Genomic DNA, 22,891 nt, shown 5'->3' with positions numbered 1-22,891 from the left:
TGCCCCATATTCAAAAGTCTATTGACTCTTCATCAACATGGGATTCTTCTTTTTGCCAACGGGCTTGCAACCTGTCACTATAAGCATCGCATCGCAATTATATCATTAAGCCAAACAGCTGAACGTGGTCTGTCTTTTGTGCTCTGTCTACCCTGCAAGGGCTCTAGACGTGATAATATGTATGTATGTATGTTTTGACAAAATAATACCAAAAAGGGCGGGAAACCACGTGTTTCCATAAAAGTCAAAAATATTATCACTTTAACGCGACAACAAACTACCAATTTGCCATCGCCGGCTGTTGGCTACACCGTCCCATATTGAGCGTAGATGTCAAAGCGCGCAGAGGAGATTTTATTTTTTTAAATTCCGCGCTCCAGTGCGATTCGCGCTTTACTTTGGCCGCCATTTTTTTTACTATTTTTCAGGCCACTGTCGGTAACGCTCTGTACATGGCTGAATTGTTTGCCAATGAAGTTCGGTGGCGTATTTTGTTTTTTTTTTTGCTCGCGGTACGGGAGTATCCATTGCGTGAAATGCTTTTTATACGGTAGTGGTCGAGTTTACAGCGTGGCTTTGCAGGGTGTCATTTGGTTCTTTATGAAGTAAAAATGTCTAGAATTTATAAGGTTTAAGTGTTTTACTAAGAAAATATCTACGTCAATCAATTAAAACATGTCGGTAAAAGTTGATCTCAAATTCTTTAAAATAGTAACAAGAGGCATGGAGATAGTACACTTTACTTGTTTTACTAGGTTATCGTTTCCTAAAAAAATATTGAACCTCATAAGTTACTTGTATGAGTTAGGTAAAATTTATATCTTACATTTTAAATGTGAAAAATTAAAAGACTTTCTTAAAATAAACCATGAGCCTTGGTCAACTGACCACTAGAATGAAGCTGTAAGTCGTAACAATGTGTATTTAGTGCCTTCAGCGATACATCAATCACTTGACCTTTGCTAAGCCTCATCCATAAATGTCTACCTATATCAAGAACTGGGGGAGACGATTAACTTAGCCATAATTTATATCACCGATAGTGTACTTCGACTCGAATCGAAGACATTTCGCAGACTTTGATTTATTATGGAAAGGCCATGCGTCGAGAAAGCTGGATGAATGGTATCAGTGCACTAGAAATAACTATTAAGAGATTGCGTAAAAACCTTTTCAAAATTATAGTTTAAAACCTTTTGGGGAAAAAACCTAGGGACTTAAAAAAAATTCCCTTTGTCATATAAATTTCATCAATACCGATTGCCAGTCTTCCGGATTTTGAGGTATAATAATATATTAGTATGGCTAATCAAGTAAGAACAGCATATGGTAAGTGTCGCTACTTCTTTTCGTAAATCAAAAGATCTTAAGTCTTTTCTTTAGTTACGGAGCAAAATTAAAAAGGAAAAATAACAAAAAAAAAGCAAACCCTTGTATTACTCCCAGGGATCATCTGAGTTAATTAAGTAAAAAAAGGGGAAAATATTAAGCGGTATATTTACCGAAAGATGTAAATTTCACATTTAATCATCTCCTTTCAAAACGTCTATTCATAGTAAATCGGGCCGATGCTCTTTTGGCTCTCACGCTTTGATTAAGTAGACGCCCATAGACGGAAGTGAAAAGTAATGAGATTACAGATGTGAAACATTAAAAGGCTTTAAGCTTTCGTACAACCTTTATAATTTTAGAGTAATTATTATTTAAACTTTCATGCTGGTCTTATATTATAATAAATAAAACCAAACGAATGTGTACCAACTGCTTATATCTGTGTCCGTATTATAAAAAGAAAACGATTAAGGGAAAGATATTATTGATATTCTTATTTTAGACTTGCAACCTTTCACACCTTTGAATCTCATTTCCACCAACAAACTACTCAGGTAAACTTACCTTTTGACTCTTGTAACTATGGCTCTTAGGTAATACTCCTAATGAGATAAACAATTGATATAATATGTATCTAAATGTATTAGTCTATTAATGGCTTTTGATCCTTATTTTGAAAAAATAGTTAATAACGCCGATATAATGATTTTTTGGTTTCACACATCACTCTGATTTTCGCTACCTGATATATGTTAAGAATTTTAAAATAGCATACGTTATTCACATATTAAAAATTCTTTAATTATAAAATGTTCGAGATTGGTATTGTTTCTGTTATATCTGTATTTTCTATGCCGCAAGGATATTATATCAGTCAATTGACTTATCTGAATATTGGGGTCGGTCTTCGCTTTGAAACTGAAAGCTGATTCCGTTTTGATTGCCGCATTTAATTCGATAATGAGTACATCTATATACTTATGCGTAATTAATTGGTCTTTGAAGATTAATTTGAACATTTAATAGTGAAGCAACGAAAACATCAAAAATATACAGAAATTTTGTAAATGTTAGTCTTATATACTACGTAACTTTATTTAGACGTATACTATTATTTTATAATTTTAATCATTCTGTATTAAAATTGTCATCCATTTTTATGTGTCACATAAATAACTCTGTGGTGTTAAAGCCGATGATTGTTGGCAATCCACAACCATCGGCTAATTGTTATTCTACTAAACAGTTTATAATTGTTTTTTTTTTTTTAATGTATACTTATGTATTTTATTTATTTGGGTATATAGTGCAAACAGTATACTCCCATTTTGCCACATCAAACACCGTTGGTGATAGTAAATTTATTTAATTTGTCACTTGCCACGGCTTGCGGTGGCTGCGGTCTGGCAGTCTTCGCGTCGCTGGTGTAATGTCCTTTGGTAATTTTTCTTTGTTTCTTATTTTTTTTTTGTTGTTGTTACAAAGATTCTTGTGCCGCGCTTTGTTTGCTTTGAATTGTGCTCGTTACTGCTTTGTATTTTATGCGAGTATTATTTATGAATTTATGTATCCAAAGAACATCAGGTAAATACAAGAAACGGAAGTACATAGGTTCCGCTTTTTCTAAAGAAATCTCTTCTAGCAGACCCGAAATAGGAGACATGATGGAAACCATAATAAAGCGTGTACTCCACACATTTTTTTATGAACAAATACATAAATATTATTATAACATATATTTGTAAATACCAAATAATAAACTTACATAAAATATAGCTACATAGAAAACCAAATTAGCTAGGCTTGGACGGGTATTAATTTTCAATTATTTTTTTTACTGGGACAGGGATTAAAAAAAACTAAAATAATCTTATTATGATAAAAGAAATCGTGGCAAACAAAACAACACCACACAAAAAGAAAACAAAAACAGCAATAATTGGTTTAACGAAAATATGTTCATTATAAAAAAGTATACCTACGCGAAAATTGGACGACTACAAACATGCGCAGAATTCCCTCTCGAAAGTCATGTAACACGTAATCATAAATAAACTGCCGTAGAGGGAAGACAAAAAAGGCAAAATGAAACAGACCCCGCCAATCAAGAAAAAGGTAGAGACGCAAACTCCACGGGACAGTGGCACAAGACGTGAGCAGCGTCGTAATCGCAATTTTCACAGAACGCTCCCGCACCATTAAGCACGAAAGGAGCGATCGAATGGAAGAGATTAACTTACACCGCAGCCTTTTAAACGACGTCCCGACTCCGGCTGCTTTGGCGGAAGGCGATGGAAACACCGCTTTTTGTTTATTGCAGCTTCTTGGCTCAATGTTCCCCAGTTAGGATTGATTTATTGTCGCTTCGGAGACAGCGGCAGACGGCTTCATAATAGAAATGACTTTGCGGTTCCTTTGATTTAGTAATTGTTTTTCTTCATTTTTTCAACTTTTTTCAAGGAAATCCGTAGTTTCCTGAAAAGGCATGGTGCGAGTTTAAGATTTATTTATGTGAAATATGTACGCGATGTCGATTTTGATTTTATTAATAAATAAAATATTTTAATTACACAACAGCGCAATATAGTAGGGTTACTTCTTCTTCCTGGGTTAAGTCCCGATTGCATCCTCACCACTCAGGAGAGAAGCTCGGAATATGCCTTTGACGGTAGGCCATGGGCTCTGGATTTGGTTAGTCAGGCTTTTACACGAAGTGACTTCGATCTTACCTCCGCAACCTTTGCTGGTAATCCTAACCCGTATTAGATCGATCCTGGTTACGGATCCTGAATGTGTAGGTTTACTCACGATGTTTTGCCTCACCGTAAGAACATCGGTTAGTATTTAAACTAATGTACATAACCTTCGCAAATGGTCATTGTTACATGGCCGAATAGGATTCGAACCTGTGCCTTTCTACGCATCACGCATTTTAAGCAAGGCACCTTACCGATTCGACCACCGACGCTCACAATATTTTCATTACTGATTTAATATAAAATGATAGGTATTTTTTTGTAGAAGAATGATATCGTCAGGAAAAATAATGGGTTCGTAATCGTATATCACATTCAGGTTGAAGTGATAAGTATTGATGAAGGCGGAAAACATTTGTCAGAATAGTAAATTTACATCGTTAGTTTCCGCGTAATCCTCAGAAATGCGCGCGTCATGTTATAAATAGGATGTGAAATGGAATACAATATAAAATAGCATTTCTGGTACCCATTTTTGGAATCGTGACATGGGTAAACCCTTTGCATGCTATGATGAATTGTGGGTGAAAATTATAATATTTTCGTTTCACAGTAGCTCGTTGTTCCAGCTTGGTTTAACGTTTTACGTACGCTAATGTGAAAAAAAAACAAAATATTTTCTGAATGCTAAGAGTTTCCATTTAAAACTTGACTTATGAATCAACAACTATCAAAATGTTATTTTAGATATACTGAAGAAACATATAAAAATATTTGAGTTACATTTAGGATTTTATAGTTTATTGAGTCCTAATTAAAATAGCAAGTATCTATATTTAAAAAAGATACTACAAATAAAGAAGTATCTAACTATCGATCTATACGAGTTTCCATAACTTCTTCTTATATCGAAGCCTGGATCATATTTCCTGTAAAATTCCAATTAAAGCAAAATCTACTACGATCATGAAAGCATCTGCAAAATTCTTCACACCATGCGTTGTCATGAATAAAAATTGTAGTGTCACCCTGTGAAGATAGAGCATAATGTCCCGATATAGATGTCGTCCGTCCCAATACTAAATCAGGGTGAAAGGCGCACAATAGTTCCCCGGAAGGTCGCACCCCATTAAGTGCCCGAAAGGTGACTGCGTGGAAAAGATTAACTCCACGACCTTCCGAACAAATGCGGAGACTTCGGATTTAGCTCAATAAACAACTATTGTCGCTTAATGTTCTGTGAGGAAATGTGGTGCCCTCTAAGAATTTCATTACGGCCATAAGGATAAGTGTCATGAAGTTTCTGATCGGGAATAGTTTGACTCGCAAATGTCTTGCAAGATAACGGAAATGGCTTCTTATTTTCACGCGAAATGAGAACTTCTAGTATAGACATATCAGAGATTGTCTTGTCAGTGAGTAGTAAAAACAAATTCTTCTGATTTAACGTAATTCGTATAGCGCAGAAAACATCGTGACCTATATAAATGCACAGAAATAGCAAATAATAATGATTAAATTTAAATCAGTTAAAATAAATCTTGATGTGGTGTACAAATCGTCCAACTGTCATTCAATTTCACAGACATGTAAACAGTTATTTTTACCGCCTGTAAAATTTATACAGCTCCATTACCTCGCACGCTTCATAGCGAGAGTTAACAAAACGCTTGTTTTTCGCTTCTCCCTTCTCGTCACCCACATCCGGAACTATACCTGTTCCACAAAAATCTACATCACAGAAAGGTAGCCTTACATTCCTGAAAAAAACGAAATATGTATTATTTTTATTTTATTTTAATAATATATTATAAGTACTTGTCATGTAACACGGCTTTAAATTGTTCAGTTTCTTTTTTGTTGTTTTTTGTAGATTTTAATTCTAACATAACGCTTATTGAGTGTGTTTATTGAATATTTTTAGTAATACACCTCTTTTAGGTAAAATTATTTTATAATTTTGTTTTATAATGACATATTTATTACCTTTACTCTCAATGTTTTGTGTCTTGTGCTCCCGTTTTATTTACGAGCTCTTCAAGAAACAGGTGTGTCTTCGCTGAAACCCCGTTTCCTTCCTTGCAATATACGTTGCAGAGTTTTTTCGTTTAATCCGTGATTTGTGGTTTTACTTTTTCATTTTTCTTAGTAGGTTTAGAGTTATAGTGTCCTTCAATAGCAAATGTGATTCTTAGCATCTATTGTTCTTTTCAACGAAACAACATCAAGAGGATCTTTGAAAACACAAAGATCCGAATTTGTATTAGGAATAAAATTAATTAACAATGAACGAAAATGTATTAGTTCGGATCTCCTTTCCCGGCCAATAACATTCACTAATGAAAGAGGGCAACAACGGTGATACAATATAGTATCAAACATAACGAAAAAATGTCTATGGTACAAAAGGAAACTTTCATGTATTGTATATTGGAATAATCTTTGTACTTACTTTTCATACAAGTTTTTCCAAGTCAGCACGATTTTAATTTTATTGCTTTTTTTACTAAAGCTATTTTAATTTCTATTATTTCCCATCAGACAAAGATAAACACATTTTTGGTTAGCGACATTTTATCTTCAATTTTTTAATCTCCTGTAACTATAGATTTGGAAATAATACAACTTTCTCGTCTGTTTTTTGATAGTAATTACTTAATTTGATATTAATCTTCATCATACTTTTCGTGGATATTGTCTCTGTATTCCTTATATTACAAACAGTTATTAAACTCTTGTATTTTTTTCTGGCCTTTCTAACGAATTGTTCCAAAATAAAGTCAAGCTACATTGAAAATGAAAATATTAAGTGTAGGTGGAAATGAAGACTACATGTAATACATACATTCTCGATTGTAAAATAACCTTTATAAAAATACAACTTGCGCTGCCCAGGGCTTCGCTCCCGTGCTTATTTCGCGATAACAATGTTGTTATTAGGATGTTATTCCAGGTTATATTTTACCGTGTACCAAATTTCATCTAAACCGGCCAGAACAGTAACAAACATATTATATCCTCATCCATATATTATCCTCACAAACTTAAGCATTTATAATATTTATAAGAGTAGGATCAAATTCTATATGTTCAAAGTTGTATGTAAAAGAAATGGATGTACGATTGTGCAAAGTTTCGTTAATAACCATTGAGTTTGAAACTTCCCCAGTCTTATCGAATCAGACTGACACTCGGGAGAATAACTTTCACACGTAGTTATGCCTTTTGTCTTCTAATTACTTTTGATCTTGTAAGTTTTGCCACGTTTCGTACTCTTGGGTCAGGAATTAGTAATTCTAATCGCCTGAATATTATGTTATAAAAAAGTTTTAGAATGAATTATACAAGTGTCAATGAGGTTTGACGAAATTAAGTTTCTTCTTATCACAATGGTTAACATAAAATGGAACTGTTTAGTTTTTTAGGATTTTTATTTATTACTTTAATTTCGAAAGGTTCTATGAAAATAGAAATCTATTTTCTTTTTGCATTATGCGTTTCTATAAGGTTCCACAGATTGCTTTGTGTTTATTTTATTTTATTCTTCTTCAATAATTTATCCTGTAATACGTGATCTTCGAGTTTTGTGGCTCTTAGTCTTTCATAAGACAAACAAAACAAAAAATGAAAGATAAACCAATTGCTTTATTTTCTATTCCCATAACATTTTTCTCAAAACACTATTCATTTTGCAAAAGTGCAACCGAAAGGGTAATTCCAGATAGAAACCTCTTATACACTCTCAGTGTCATAGCGGGTGGCTAAAAGTCGTTTCATGTCTCCCCTTTTTTGTAAGTTTCGTAATCGCGAAGCCAACAATGAAATATATACGAAACTGTGTTTGTCGTCGAGTGGGACATACTCGGCAAATGATTTATGAGCCACGAAGATATATTTATTCTCTTTTTTTATATTGTTGTCTCCCTTGTCCGAGTGCCGGCTGCTACCCGAACGAGCGCAGTCGGCGTTGTGCGCAAAATGAACACTGCGCAAAATGTGCGCTTAAAAAGTCTTTTGGTTGTAAATTCATATTGTGCGAGATACTCAAGTAGAGCCAATCTAATCGAGCCCACGGGTCTAATAGCTGGATGCATTTCCATATTATTTATTAATATGTGATAATAAGGCAGTTTCATTAATATGATATATTTTTAATGGGAATTTTCGCATTACATAAAGCTGTGAAGAGTATTTGATAAGCCTACTCTCAATTTATTCCTAATGTTAATTTGTTGATACAAAAATATTCTTATATATTCTCATAAAACACTTAGCGATCTGCGATTAATTAATTATTAAATCGCAGATCGCTAAGTGTTTTATGAGTGTACATTTTGCGCATCGCTCGTTTTGCGCACGTCGTAAACATCTTTGCTTTGCTATTTTTCCACTCTCTCGTATGTTACACAGGTTTTCCTGCCATTTAAATATTTTGTGTACACGCAGACGGATGCATTGCATATGATTTTAGTGGAATTGGTTGCTCTTATGTTACGTATTTGCTTGTATTTATGCTCGTTTCATTGATTTCAGGAATATCTTTTTTATGCAAAGTTGGCATTAGATGTACCTAATTGAAGATTCCTTTCTTTCTGAACTTTCCGAAAAAAATATCTTATCTTTTTAAAAAGGCATCTCACTCCATTGTTTAGCTGAGAAGGACTAGGCAGAATTTTGTAAACAAACAAAATGCTAAAAGCCACTTATTTTACAAAATTAAGATGAACTTTATGATAAGTAACAGGTGTTTCGTAATACAATTTCAAAAGTCCCAAATCAACGGAGATTGAATATAATGTCAGACATTTTTATCACATGCCAAGTAAAAACCAAGAGACGAGTATGAAGAGATAGCAATCTGCGGAATATTACAGGCTGCAATCGATTATCAAACATAATCATCTCTCTCTCCTTCCTATAAAATTAGAAAGGGATGGTTGTTGTATTGCTCTTGTGAACGAGCCGGGCCGTGGGCTCTCACGACACGAGGTCGTGAGTAGTCTTTTGTTTTATTATTTTACTAATATGCACAGAGATTGTAATGAAAGGAAGTTGGATATTTCGCACAAAAAAGTAAACTTCATGATAAGATCTTATTTCTGTCTGTTTTTAATTTTTGAAGAGACTGAGAGACCTTTAAACATAAGATAAGGTACTGATACTCGTTTCCCTTGCGTTAGTCTCAGTTGCGTCCTCACTTCTCTAGAGAGAAGCCCGGGGTCTGCCTGCAAATATGATGTCTGCTCGACTATTGACGATTACAATATAGATATTTATATATTACATACAACTGAATGGAAGAAAGCCAGGGCCTGTGACCATGGTTTAGTCAATGACGTATCATGTAATCATGAAGTGTCTATCCCATTACGAGACTAGTTTAGGGGAAATAGTGATGTAGAAAAATACTTAAGTACTGATAAATAATGGAGTAGTTTAAGGTATGTATATAGACACACTGAAGTAAAAAATCAAGTTATAAATGAAATCTTATATTTACATTACAATAACAATATACATTTACCAATTTGTTTAATTCTGAAAACAAAATGCACGAAATATTCCGACTCTGGCGCCGGATTAATTTTATTTAACTCTCACTGAAATAACTTATTGAATCACAATTTAAATCATTCATGAGAGTAATAAACGTGGAATAATGGAGCGTACATATATCGCCGATGGGTTTTTAATTGAAACTTGGTACATTAAGCCGGAATGGCTAAACGATAATTTAATATGGGAGTGAAGGGTCGGACGTAGAAAGTTACGATATTACGCCATAGCACGCTAAATGGGGCGACTTTAGACCCAACGTATGTATAAATTGGGGCAAATAGTCCCCGTTATGGGAACGCAGAGTTGTGACAAAACTGCACTTTCCGAATTCGTGATATTAGAATTGATCATAATGGTATGTGAGCAATGCGCTATATAAAGTGGTTTTAGTATCAATTCGACACGTTATTACGATCATAAATAGGTATAAACTTACTATTGTAGAAACTACTAATGATTACTTTTTGTATACTCCAGACACTCAACCGTTTTACTGCCATCGTATACCTACTGCTCGTTACCACCACGTAACACGTAATCTTGTTTAATTTTAAACACTTACAGAACCTTTTACTACGAGTAGATAGCATTCTTCTCGTTTTTCTTCTTCTTCTTTCTTCTTCTTGGGCCGGGAAGCCGGGGTGCGTCTTTGACCATGATTGGACAGGATTGGGTGAGTCCGATTTTTACCCAAAGCCACTCCCGTCTGCCCGTCACTAACTTTACGGTACCTTACTGTTATAGGATTAGGGTGATACTGCACAAGTTGAAGTTGGCCTATTCTCATTGTCGTCTTTTACGACATTCATAAGAAGGAGATGGAGTGGTCATATTTTAAAGTGCCGAGAACCACACAGAAAAATCTTAAACTACCGCGCATATTCTAAAAAAAAATCTCCGTAAATTATAACAAGAAAATGACGAAAATAGACAAGAAGCGAGCAATTTTACACGGTACCTACGTGGAAATAATAAAGCGTTCTTTGTGTGTTCGCAAATGTAAAAACAGCCCTTAGCATACGGGCGCCCGCCTGATAAATCGTCGGGAGGATACGATTTACTACACCTTCATGCCTTCAATAAGCGCTGTAAGGGAGTATGTCTGATGGGCGTATGGGTGCGACAGATTTTATTGTTCCTTTTTTTAATCAAGATTTTGGAGATTGAGAAGGTATTTTTTGGGAATAACTGAATTGATTCAAATATGTTGACATGGAATTAAAGATGTAGTCTCAGCTCAACTCTTTGGGAAAGACTTAAAATAACGAATGACCACTTACGATACTTGAGTGTTCTCTTTATTTAATGCTAGAACTTGCCGTAAATGATTTGTGTATAAAATAATATATATTTAAATGAAGTAAGTATATTTTAAGTTTACCAATAAACGTTTCTTCTTTTAACTTCGTGAAATAAATCATCTTTTGAATTCTAATTCAACGCTTAATAAAATTCAATAAAACCTTATTGCTTTGAAATAAACGAACATACAAAAAAGGCAAGTCTTTTCTTATATTTGAATTTATCCGACAAAAGGTAATTTGGAGGCCTATTTCCTAAGCATAAACAAATTACATACGCCCACGCCTCGGCTCGAGGGTAACTCGAGACTCGGAAATGAATCGATTGGTCCAACCCTTTTCAAGGAGAAATAATATCGATTCTAAATAAGAATGATTCGGAAAATAGATTTTCGGTTGATTTGAATATACCTACGCATATTTAACTACATATATTCGGTTATACATGTAAGCAGTCGTAAAATATTTTTATTTTATTTAAAATCCTGTCGAGTACATGCTTGAGGTGCCTATGATATTTTCATGGGACATACACAAAAATAATCGCGTCTCTTTTCCTAAGGGGTAGACAAAGACTTTATTTTTCCATTTGCTTCGTCATACAGAGTAGGTACCTACCTTCTATACAACTGACCATACACTTACAGACTAAGAAAATTTAATTCCATTTTCGTCGACCGTTCCAAATGTGAACGCTGACAAAAATCAAGGAGAATTTTAAATTTGGAACGTCTCGGTGTCTAGTCAAAGACGGAACTGCTAGCGAAGCCGCTTTCTGATTTATTGGCGCCCGATTTCGGATATGAAATCGGCAACAGTCCTGATATCGGTATGGAAATTGAAATATTTTACACATTTTTTTTTGTGTTTGGTTCCCGGGCACCAATACAAAAAAGAATAGGACCACTCTATCTCTTTCCCATGGATGTCGTAAAAGGCGACTAAGGGATAGGCTTATAAAATTGCAATCCTTTTTTAAGGCGATGGGATAGCAACCTGTCACTATTTGGATCTCAATTCCATCATTAAGGCGAGCAGCTGAACATGGCTATTCAGTCTTTTCGAGACTGTTGGCTCTGTCTACCCCGTAAGGGATATAGACGTGACTATATGTATTTTAATACATCCGTCGTCTTTCTTTTTTAACACTGGTGGCTCTGTTTAGCCTGCATTGAATATAGACGTGTCTTTCTGTATGGTTTAGATACATACATATATTAGGTATATTACGCCTTTTTCTCGGACAGAGACAAAAACTTTTTCACAGGGACAAATCTTTTCATACAGTTTGCATATACTTAAAAACAGTTTTCAATAATATTTTAAAGATAGTTCTAAAATAAAAATAAATAAAAAAATGCCTTCTTTGGTTCTGGTCTTAATGTTATTAAGGAACCAAAATTTACAGATTCTTTTTTATACTCTAAGGACTCTAGGTACAGTTGAATTTTTATCTTATCTCCTACAAAAAAAAATAGATTAAAATTGTTCTTCAAACGTAAGCATCAGAGCACAAATAAGGTAGATGCTTCATTGTCATGGCGAAAATGGACAATCTCGCCATATCAAAAGAGGCCTCCGTGAGAAAATTAACTGTATAAAAAATGGAGGTAACCTCCCGGCTTATTCAGAGGGCTGGTCGTAAATCAAAACGTTGTCATATCTACCTCAACGGAGACAGACGAAAAGACGGACAATGGAAATCACTGGCGACGTTTCCTTTCATTTTCTTTTCATTACAAAAGCTGCCCCGAAATTCAGGTGCTGAAGATGAATTCAAGTTATTTTGTTACGCCGAAGTTTTAATTGATGAATCTTAGGAGTGGATAGCTCTGGGCGAGGGATGTTCCCCGACTTGTAAACAGTCAGATGCAATGTTGAAAATTGAAACTTAATTGTAACAGAGTTGATGAGTACAATAGATGCTGTTAAGAGTTACAGGACATGTTATTTCTAACTACGATAATGATTCTTTGAAATTTGTTAGTAGGTAGGTATATGTATGTGTGTTGATTAAAGGGATGTTGTAAATAAAATGATTAACATATGCTTACTATATATAGGGGTCCCTACTTTTTAAAAAGATCGCCCTGTAAGTAAATCTGTTTGGTATACTTATACATAAAAAACTTGTGCCTCTTTATGAATGTACTTTGTTAAATCAAGATTATTATGTAGTATGTATTTATTGGTACATGCCTTAATAAGTTTGATATTTGTGTTATGCGATAATTTAACTTTTTTTATGAATCTTACAACTATTCAATGTGATATACATACAGTTAATTTTTAAATGGAAAGAGTTCCGAATTCCTATCTTACCTAGAATTCCCGCTTATTAAAACGGGTTATTCTCAGCTCTTCAAGACATCCTTTGAGACATTCAGCTCCCGTGAAACTTAAACTTTAGAACCAGCCAAGAGAGAGCGAAATGTACGGCCTACAGCATATGAACCTGCCCGGATTCAATGCAAATTCCCTTCTATTACCGCGTTGTAGAGTGCTATAAAGTAACTCGATATGCTGTTCACTGTACGTAGTTAGAACTTCAATAACTGACCGTCAATTAAAAATTGAACAGACAGAAAGTTGGAACGTCCAACTTTTATCTTGCTCAATGTTTAGTTTCGCTTCTATAGGGATTTAATGGTTAAACATTGAGTTTTCAATTGGACTTCGCCGAATTGTGAGTTTGCTTTAGTGGACGAATTCTTTGAAAGTTGAAATGAATTTTAGGTTCCTTTTTCCCTCTTTCGCTTTCCAAAAATCTGTGGCAATGAAGACCATGTTACAAGAATATGGGCTGAGATAAAGCTATCCGATTGCATACGATAATTTTGAATTAATTGTTTAACTATTTATGTGTCTATGGGGCATGTCTATTTCATATATTTGCCATAAAAAAAATCTATCTTGGCATTTTAAGGGTTGCACACCACTACCTTAAGTCCCCTAGCACACCAAAAGCAGTTAAAGAACGAAATGTATGGTTTAAAACTTGTACTTAATACAAAAAACTCGTATACTCGCCTTTAAATTTGATATGAGAAGAATTCCTTGTATAGCATCTTGGTGTGGGCCCGCTTTTAAACTATATTAGGTACTTCTGATTCTGATCTGCTGCTTTTGATGTGCTCGGGCCCTTAGCAATTCTAATTCTTATCAACGTTCTAAGCTAATAAATAACATTGCCATAATTAGAAATCATTGAATTCACCCGTCCAAATATCCATCACCAAGCACATTTCAACCCAAATCGTTATGAAGGCAATGTTAAGTCAATTAAGATCCGGGGCCCCTTATTAGATCCGGACATATCCGGATACGGCCGGATATAAGTGGTTCAGGGCGCGTCGGGGCGGAAACTAAAATCGGCGCTGGTCTAATGGTGCGCTGGTAACGAGCGACGAGGGCCCTCCAGGGCTTCATGCATGTAAGGGCACTCGTATACTAGAGTTTTATAATGATAGTATAAATTTAATTAAATTCTGGAGATAGGTCAGGTCAAGTATTTAAAAATACACTTACATACATACATAAAATCACGCCTCTTTCCCGGAGGGGTAGGCAGAGACTACCTCTTTCCACTTGCCACGATCTCTGCATATTTCTTTCGCTTCATCCACATTCATAACTCTCTTCATGCAAGCTCGGCGGTTTCGGGTACTTTTGACCTGACCCTTTACCAGGACGTCCTTAAAGTGATCAAGATATGTTCGTCTAGGTCTTCCCACTCCGACCTTTCCCTCCACACTCTCCATGTATATCTGCTTAGTCAACCTGTTTTCATTCATCATTTCAATACACTTAATTATAGAAATATGGGAAAAGTCTGTGTGTTTCAGTTTTATGCTTTTTTTCTCGTGGTGCTGAACCGTCTTTGTCTGGTGCGTCTTTGACCATAATCTTGGATAGGGTAAGTTGTCTGGTTGTCATAAGGAGCGAGTCCCGAGACATAGACATCAATCGGTTACCTGAATGTGCAGGTTTCCTCGCTTTACCTCACCTTACGAGTAGTATGTTTGTTTGTTTTTATAATATTGAAACGAATTTTGTAACAAACATGTTTTTAACAAGAAATGTTGGAGTCATTCATACATACATATATTCACGTCTATATCCCTTGCGAGGTAGACAAAACTAACAGTCTTGAAAACCGAGAGGCCACGTACAGCTGTATGGCAATAAGATGGAATTGAGATTCAAATTGTGACAGGTTGATAACCCATCGCCTATGAAAGGAATCCCAAGTTTATAGTTGGAGTCATCATGAATGTTAAGAGTTAATATTCTTTATTGTATAATATTTATTGTATTACTTATCATAAACGATATTTTATGTATTACAAACTACACAATATTGGATTATTTTGTGGTCTAGTATACGGTAACCTTTACACCAATCCAAAACAAATTTGGCAGAGACGCCTCACGTTCTTTGCGTATTGCAATTTCAGTGATTTGAGTTGTGCTCTGTTATTTTCATTGGTATTTGGGGCGTTTTGTATCTTGGTAAGAAATTCAAATGTTTCCCACATTAAACTCAGAATAAATTTCTGTGAACTCATAGAAAATAATGTTCTGACCAATATCATTTAGAATTTAATCAATCGAACAGTTATGTGCAGAAAAACTATATAATAGATTCATAAAATATTGTAAATCTCATGTATATATCATAATTTGTAGAAAAAATAGAAAGATATTAACATACATTTTCATTCTTTGTTACAGATTGCCAGCGACGATTGAATTAAAGGTACATAATATTTTTTTTAAACGTAATTGTAACTTAATGCTTAACTGCAAAATGGTGTCACAATTTGTGATTTTCTTTTTACATAATTAAGTAAACTTATTATATATAAATAAGTGATATACATTTTCGTGTCCTAAATCCTTATCATACCTATGTCAAAAGATAATATTTAAATAATAAATGATAAGTGGGCATAGGCAGAGTGTCTCACTCAAAGCGTGAATGGTACATTTAGAAATGAACAAGAAATATTTTCCTTATTATTTTTCTGTAGATTTATTTCTTCTAGAAGTGACATAAGTGACATGACTTAAGATGAGGTCAAGTTTATTTGATTTATTAATATAGGCTTATGTCTGTATGTATGAAACTAGTTTTGGCTAGCACGGGGATACTGCTATCTGAATTATATGTAAAAAATATAGCAAAGCACTGATTGATTGACAATATTAATGCAAAGCTCTCGTTAATCTAACTAAAGTAACCAAATTCGATCTACTACAAGTGACTGCAGGGCGTGCTTTAGAAGGCAATAAAAGTAAAAATAATTGTTTCGCAATTATTTCGTTTGATCTTAAAAAAAACATCTTGTTTTCTATTCTTTGATGTTTTTATCACTTATTAATTTTTTGTAATACATAATACACAGTAGAAAACATATTTAATGACATCAGTTTGGCATAAAATAACATTATTTTATCTTTCATTTAAGCTCAGTTCTTCACAATGTCGTTTCCATTCACTTTGTTTCAATGTTAAGACAAGAAAATATTCCCTGCACCCTGCCATCCCGCTAATGTGATGATTTAGAGGTATATAAATGAGGGAAATGGAGTGTGAGTGACTGAAACATTAATCTGGTTGTGTTGCGGCGGTGAGATAAACCAGATTTTTGGGGCAGTAATCAGGGGATGTTATGTATTACTTAGAGAATTTATATAGGGACAGGCTTTCGCATGCGTCTTCGTCGGCGTGAACTTAGCGTTACACAATGTACCGGACTTAACTGCTGTAATTCTATCGTCATTTTTAATATCAGGTGGTTTGTCAATTTTCTTACAATTGTATTATTCATTCATATGTGCCGTGTGGTTCCCGGCACCAATGAAAAAAGAATAGGACCACTCCATCTCTCTCCCATGGATGTCGTAAAAGGCGACTAAGGGATAGGCTTACAAAATTGGGATTCTTTTTTTAGGCGATGGGCAAGCAACCTGTCACTATTTGAATCTCAATTCTATCATAAAGCCAAATAGCTGAACGTGGCCATTCAGTCTATTCAAGACTGTTGCCTCTGTCTACCCCGCAAGGGATATAGACGTGACAATATGTATGTATGTATGTATTATTCATATATAAGTCACACTCACTATTGCTCCTTCTGCACTAGTGAATTCTATAAGTAGTCATTTGTTCTATCTTAGAAGTCTTCAGATGTTCGTAATTATGAACTCTGTTTTTTAAGTTTAGTACATTCGAAAATATGTGTACCTACCTTCTACGGGTACGTTTTCATTTCTGATATTTGTCTATTTACGCACCAATGATATCCTGTCAGCAGTTCAATGACCGATAACGGATGCCGACACTCGTTCTATTGATCTTGTAACGTGGTCCGATATAAATTTAATTCCATTGCATCCAAATTTATAAAAAAAGAACTATAGGTAAAAGTTTTAGTTGTCACTCAAAATACTTAAGCGTTTTAGGTTGTCATAAAATTTCAGAAAAAAAGCTTAAGTAGATTAGGTTGTGTATTTACATATAGTTCAGTATTACCTACTTTTTCCTAATTATGTGACGAGTGGTTCAAGACACGTTGCTATACTAAACAATAAATGAAATAACTAGTTTTAAAGAAACCTATGGTCTAATCCTTTCCCTGAACCAATTTGTCAAATCCCTTAAATAACTACTACGGACAACTCCAATTGTAAAGTGGATATTTTACGATGTCCTCATGTGTACAAATAAGACCGTTTTACTGTAACTGTACCTTTGCCATTTCTCCCTCATAAGCCCTTTCAATTGCCATGGAGCTTAACGGGTGATCCCGGGAGATTTAACTGTATGGCTGTGTTTATAAAAAGATTATTTAGCTTTAGATATACACAGTTACTTTTCAGACAGTGGTTTTAGAGAATTGACTATGCTTTTGTTATTGTACCGGCCGCTGTTTAAGAAACTTAGCATTTGATTATAGATCTGAATGGTATTTTTATGCAAAGAATACCTTGTGATTTTCAAGGTCGAGGTGCGATCTAGGATTGCGTTTTAGTATTTGTGACGATACGTTCATACATATAATCACATCTATGTATCTATATCCCTTGCAAGGGTACGTACGCCAGCTTCTTTTCGCATCAATTAACTCAAAATATTGTAAACTTGGGTTTTTTAAGCGCACCGCCCTGACAAACTATCACTACTTATTTCCAAATTTAAATTTCAGAGTCACCTCTTTTTTTTGTTTACCTATTTTTGGCTCCGTCTATCCCGTAATGAGTAAAACACTATTATCTTAAAAATATGTGTAATATTTTCAAATTAATATGTACCCAATATAGTTTCGTCAGCTCAATCTAGATCTAACGTTAAATTTTATGAAATCGCATTACATTTTCCCCCGCGCTTCCAATGCAATTCGCGACTTGCATCGAATATGTCTGGAGGCGAGGGGTTTTATAACATTGAACGTGTCGTCTGACTGCTCAAACTTAGATCGTTTAATTAATTAATCGTTTATTTGCATACTCAAAATTTAATATTAAAATATGTAACATTTAAATATTAATATACGTATGTACTTTTGAGCATGGATGGTCTAACGATCCAAAAGTAACTATCATCTACCATTTAATAGTCATATATGCATTGACAAGTTATATGTACCCTAGTTTTATTTCAAAGTGATGTTTTTACGGTAATAGTGATATTGTGAGAAAACGAGCACATTCAGGCCACCAAGGGAACCAAATCTCGCGGTGTATTTCCTATACGCTGGACTGGACTGATCAATTGAAATCCCAAGTGAGGAAACCGTATATTAGACTGCGCCAGTCTGTCAAAAGATTCTGAGATATACATCAGGAATTCGTGAGGAAACCAGTGTATCCTGACACTACCAGAGGCACCTTAATATGACTGCGACCACCTGCAAAGAATGAAGCGACACAGAAGAAAAAAGAACTGATAACAATTGATTAATAGTTATTCGTCGCCACGGTGCAACTTGGGACTACGACGTAGCCACAAAACAAGACGCTGAGAAGGACATAAAGAGATTGAATGCTTGTATATTTAAAGGCCTCTGTTGCGCACCGGTAGTGCGCTTGTCTGTGTCACCGGAGGTCCCGGGTTGGAATCCAGACCAGGACATGATGAGCAACGATTTTTTTTTTTGATTAGTCTGGGTCTTGGATGTTTATCTTTATAAGTATTTATTCTAAAATATAGTATCGTTGAGTTAGTATCTCGTAATATAAGTTTCGAACTTACTTCGAGGCTAACTCAATCTGTGTAATTTGTCCCGAATATATGTATTTATTTATTTATATTTATATATAAACATATACCTTCTCTCACCGTAATCTAACCTCAAGAGCCTTGACACAACATCGCCCACCGTATTTGCGGTTTCATCACCTAGAAAGTGAATAACGTTCCGGGAATGCAATAGGTAGGTATATAATGTATCTATTACCGTTGCACTTGTACCGGCGTTTACTGCAACGGTCCCCGAGACACATTTGTGGGTAACTTGCTCCACTGTTCTGGTTGACGCCGTGGAACTGTTAAAAGCATTTGTGAATACGGTTTAAATTCGCCTTTTGCAATTTGCGCGGTGTTAAATGTTTGCGGTAACAAACTCTGAAAAAATTTATTGGTATACAATTGCAGTTATTTTAATACTAGTGTATCTCAATGATTGATACGTCAATATATTAAATTCTTGTGCTAAAAAAATTAAGAAATTTTTGGTACGAATAGTAGCTTTGACGTTTTTTTTTTTTGAACTAAGTGAATCACTGTTCTCAAAATGATATATAAATGTGGTAAATGATCAAATAAATAAACAATAATGAGAAGTGAGCTAGACAACATGCTACTCGTAACAGCTATATATAATCGTAAAGTCATAAACAGATGCAGAATCGCTTCATCAAATTTGCAGCTGTCGATTTGAAGCCAACTTCTCTGTAATACATACCGGATGGTCCCATTAGCAAATAATCGGATTAAGCCCGCATTCAGATATGTCCAATCGATGTTGCACTGACCAATCAACGAGCGATTAAAGCTCGCTTTAAGCATGTTATAAGCCTACATCACAGAGTAAACACGAGACAGAAAGGAAGCATGATATTCTGTAAGATTATACAATAAATATAAATAATCATATATGGGACAAATTACACAGATTGGGTTAGCCTTGAAGTTAGTCCGAAACTATATTTTATAATAAATACTTATAGATAAACAGCCAAGACTCGAAAAATTCGGAAATGTTCGTTTCTTATCATGCCCTGGCCAGGATTCAAACCGCTGCGCCACAGAGGCCACCAACATCAATAATAGAAAAGGAGGCCTTAATTTTTTCCCATAAATGTCTAGTTAATCTAGTGCAGCTTTTGCTATCAAATATTGGTCAGCTTCTCCTGCAAAGGTTGCAGTAGTCAAACTTGGGTCGCTTTGTGTAAAAACCTGACTTACCACAGTTCTACAGAAAAGTAAGAATGTAACCGAGACAAAGAAGAAGGAAACGTTGTGTAGGAATGTGTTTCTTAAACTGTCAAACTGTCATACGATTCGCGATTCACTACGTTTCGTTATTACTAATTTTTTTTCACGTGAAAAACCCTTATTGTAACGGACACCCTAATCTTCCCTCGTACCAAATTAATTTTCTTATCGTTTACAAAATACTTTGCAATTTAGCATATTTTATTCATTTAAATTTTAACTTAGAAGAGATATAAAAGTTTCCAAACTTTCGTTATTTTGTAATGAAGCCTACATTTATAATGTGTCGTCCGGTTTATAGATAGACCACTGGAGAGCAGTTGTGTCTGCTTTTTGTTCACTGAACTTATTTTATAGGTCATTCTGGCAGCGTATTGACGTTCTTTTGTTCTTAATTATGAAAATCCATTGTTGAAAATACTAGATATAAAATATTAAAAAAATTGCATTTTTCATGCGTTGTTGAAGTTATAAATAGATTAATATTATAAAGGATGGACTAAGGAAACGTTTAATACTTCCCTATAGGTAAGCATATTAGTAGCCATTTTTAAAAGTTTTTATTTTCTAAATTGATGTTTATAAATATAACCTAGTAGTAGTAGTCTTAAAAATTGACTTTATTAAGTTAAATATATAAAAGTTAAACATTTTCAAAATTTTGATTTTAGAAACCAATCACACCTTACTTGCCGCAATATCATTGAAAAATATGCACTTTTATGGAAAAAAGCGACTTATTCAAATATACCTTACTCTTTAGTAATTACACTACAGACAACGTCTACTTACTAAATAGATGTGTTGTAACCAAAAAGTTCTTCTAATGAAGAACCCAAAGAAACAATCCCTCCTCTTCTATAAGTTCTGTAACATGTTATTTTTACTAACAGATAGAGGCTACATAAATACGTGAGTCAAATTGGATAGCAAAAAAAGGTATAAATGGATTTCGTTCGTCATGGCCAGATCAATCATATCTTTGGAACGTGTAATCACATATGATGGGCCACTCATACTGGATTACTTCCGGTAATGCTTAATGTGAATTTGCAAACGTAACGATAAAAAAAAAGTAATGTATAAAAATTGTGCTAATATTTATACATTAGACTCTAATCACAGTTTAAATTGTAGGCTTCTAACAATCAAGCGGCTATTTAAACCTATTCTAGGGTCGGTTTTGGCGTAGTTTTTATATTACGGAGGTCAGGCGACCTCTTACTCATCAATTATAAGACAAGTTTAGCGTATGTATTACTTCAATGTACAATTATTTATACAGAGTTGATGGGTGCTTTCAACACGGCATGTTTGAATCAATGAGTAGATACATATTTATTGTCGACGAAAAATAACCACTTAGTACCACTAAACTTGTCTGTTAGTGTACACGTTGTGCCTGATATTACGACCTTGACTCATTATAAGATGCGTGAGCTCTGTGCACGATTTTACAATGCTGACATCACTATCACGGGAGTGAGGGAGGCGTGGATTAATTTGATGTTATTTTTTTAATGAATTGAGTGTCAATTATTATTTTATTTAATATATACTAACCTGATAATCTTGAGACTGTTTTAACATCGTCTTTATTAAAGTATGTTAGTTTGTATAGTACTTAAACACATCCGAGGTCAAGGGTATATAATATCCTTTGTTCTTGTATTAAGCAAAACATTACATAAATAAGTTGCATTACCTTCATAAGTTGGTATAAAACTGGCCATCTCAGGGATCTGTTTTTTTTGGTGATATAATTACTGACTAAAATGCAATAAAATGCACAACGAAGCCTTAATTTTCCCAAACAATGTGGGCACAATTCGTTGCGGTGTTGCTGCGGTCTTATTAAACGGTCGAATCGTCCCGTCAGTGGGCGGTGCGGGATTCGGGAACGACGCGGGAAACGGCTTTGTGTTAAACGTGTGTAATATCATGTGTGCTGAATGAACGAACGGCCGGAATACAATGCATTAGGATAACAACAATTATAATCATTATATTAAATGTAGGATGATGTCATAAACTTAATAGGATTACGTTTTTGTTTTTTTTTTAGTAGTTGAACACTTTATTATTTTGGATTAACTTCGCCTTTTGTAATTTACAAATTGTAAATGTTATGAAGAATAAATAAATAAAAATAACCTTTCCGGAATTCACCATTTTTTTCTTTTTTTTCCCTAGTTTTTTTGCTTATAGGGATTTTATTTTAACAACTATAGACTAGTAATAAAAGACTTATTATTACTAAAATATAGATTGGTGATTAGTCCCTTTCGATAAACAAAAATCATAAACCTCCTATTTTCCGACATAGTCGGGTAAAGAGCAAGATGTTAACATCGATCTAGTTAAATAAAAGCCAATACATCCGTTGTAATGTATTTTCAAGTTAATGGTCATAAACATTTTAGATATAAGTACCAAAAGCACCAAAATTGCCGAATTCACCCACAATGTATAATGAAATAAATTGCCTGAATTACCTTTAC

At 34.5% G+C, this 22,891-nt stretch overlaps 1 protein-coding gene across 1 annotated transcript in view; it reads left to right on the top strand.

Annotated features, from left to right (window-relative positions):
• The window catches only part of LOC106129267 (putative polypeptide N-acetylgalactosaminyltransferase 9), a 134,855-nt gene that overhangs the window by 91,983 nt on the left and 19,981 nt on the right, over positions 1-22,891 (top strand). Inside the window, exon 2 of the mRNA XM_013327777.2 lies at positions 15,623-15,647. The gene's annotated coding sequence lies outside the window, so the exon portion shown is untranslated. The remainder of the gene's footprint in view (positions 1-15,622; positions 15,648-22,891) is intronic.

The sequence above is a fragment of the Amyelois transitella genome, chromosome 13 (assembly GCF_032362555.1).
Source record: "Amyelois transitella isolate CPQ chromosome 13, ilAmyTran1.1, whole genome shotgun sequence".
NCBI classification, from domain to species: domain Eukaryota; kingdom Metazoa; phylum Arthropoda; class Insecta; order Lepidoptera; family Pyralidae; genus Amyelois; species Amyelois transitella.
The sequence above is the reverse complement of the archived record's forward strand: the minus strand, read 5'-3'. Positions and strand labels throughout refer to the sequence as shown.